This window comes from Sinocyclocheilus anshuiensis, unplaced genomic scaffold, assembly GCF_001515605.1.
Source record: "Sinocyclocheilus anshuiensis isolate Anshui unplaced genomic scaffold, SAMN03320099.WGS_v1.1 scaffold1059, whole genome shotgun sequence".
In the NCBI taxonomy this organism is placed as follows: Eukaryota; Metazoa; Chordata; class Actinopteri; order Cypriniformes; family Cyprinidae; genus Sinocyclocheilus; species Sinocyclocheilus anshuiensis.
This window is the reverse complement of record NW_015547703.1, coordinates 40,040-41,866: the sequence shown is the minus strand read 5'-3', so window position 1 is coordinate 41,866 and position 1,827 is coordinate 40,040.

Below are 1,827 nucleotides of genomic sequence, written 5' to 3'. Positions count from 1 at the left end.
AGATGACAGGATAATATCATCGACTGAATGTTGAGCAATATGTGTTAGCAATATGTATAAGACTGAGTAACAATTTCTTCACAAATATTACTTCTCTAAACAAACATGCAAAATTAGCCGATTACCAACAGAATATGTGTCACTTGAAAATCCCACCACAACAGGCAACAGAGAACAGAAGAAAAACAAAACAAGAACCAAAGCAAACTCTTTTAGCAGCTATAAAAAAAGGCACCAGCAACCAGTTGCAAAAAACCTTTTAAGATACAAAACCCCTTAATAATCATTAATTTATGAATATAACGAAGGATTTTCTTAGCTTAAGGGGCTGGTTGGAACCAGTTGCTCAGTGAAGATCAGCGTCAGTTTTTGCTGTTGTCACAATCCCAACTACGAGAAAGAAAATTAGCAGACAAACTTCTTTCTAACACCAGCATTGAACGGTGTTGAAAGTGAACGGTGCTGGAGGGGCCGGAGGCCTGGATAAAATGTACATTCATATCTGCACTCAAATAACATACATTTATCAGTCCTCACTTCAGGACCATTTCATAATGAGTCTCTGTGATATGGAAACTTCTGTAGCAAAGAAAACATTCTCACATCAAGAGACGACTAAACGCATTTCTTTCTGCCCAGAGGTAACATCAGGAAAACACTGCTTGGACATTGTACGTGGAATTACTTTGCAAACACTGTTGACCATAAATTGGGTTTATGTGTGACCTTTGGGTGACAAGACTGATGGTGTCAGGAACTGGGACTTCCTGTTGTAGTTCAATCTGGACACACTGTGTGTGGTTCTGCATTAGGATGGATGGACACTTTGAGATTTGTACCCTGCGTTGTTTTCCCCCAAACTTAGGGACAAAAAAAAAAAAAAGTAATATTTTAGAAAAAAAATTTTTTTCCTTTTCTGTGGGACTTTATCATTTGGGTTTGAGAGTAAGTTAAACATTAACAGCCTGACTGTACTTGAAACTCTTAACCCCTTACTTATTTAAACCCCAAGTGCATCTGAAGTGACTGATATAAAAAGACTAACTAATGGCACTAACTCACCCAATCCAGCTTTAATCACTCTACGATAAGACTATTTCAGAGAAACCTGGCCCTATCGGTTAATGCACATGCTCTGACATGTAGTGCTTCTCTGCGGCCGACCCACCTTTGAGTCTGGCTCCAGACCATTACTTACATACATACAATGTCTAATCAAATTAAAGAAATTAAATGCTAAAGACCAACAAAAATAATATTTCAGACTCTATGAAAACTAATGTTTTCAGAATATTTCAAACTCTTACTAAAGGTGCATGTCGTTGCGATTGTACACAGCGGCATTACAGTTCACAGGACCCATTGCTGTAAACTGGAGCTGGCCACATTCAAGCAGAAACACACTGAAGAACTAGTAAGAAAAAAAAGAAAAGAAAAAAAATCCTGCCCCAAACTTTACTGTTTATATTTCCACACACGTTCAAATCACATCCTACAATGCAAAAAAACTACCGCAAATTATGAAGACTTGAGTTTGGCAGCCTGTGAGCGAGGATGTGCATGTGACTGGAGGCAGGCTGGCTGATCTGCTGTGATGAAGTATATATGACATGCTGGTCAGAGCGCATCCCTAATAAGAGCAATGAAGACACACTGGGGCAACAAAAGGCAGCTGTTTGCTCACCAGTCAGGTGGAATGAAGGGATTGAACCGGTGGGTCTGAACTGAAGCCATCCGAGCAGAAGCTCTGAATATCTGCATGCCTCCAATTACTGCCTGTCCTGCCAGCAGCCTGTAACACACACACACACACACACACACACTCAC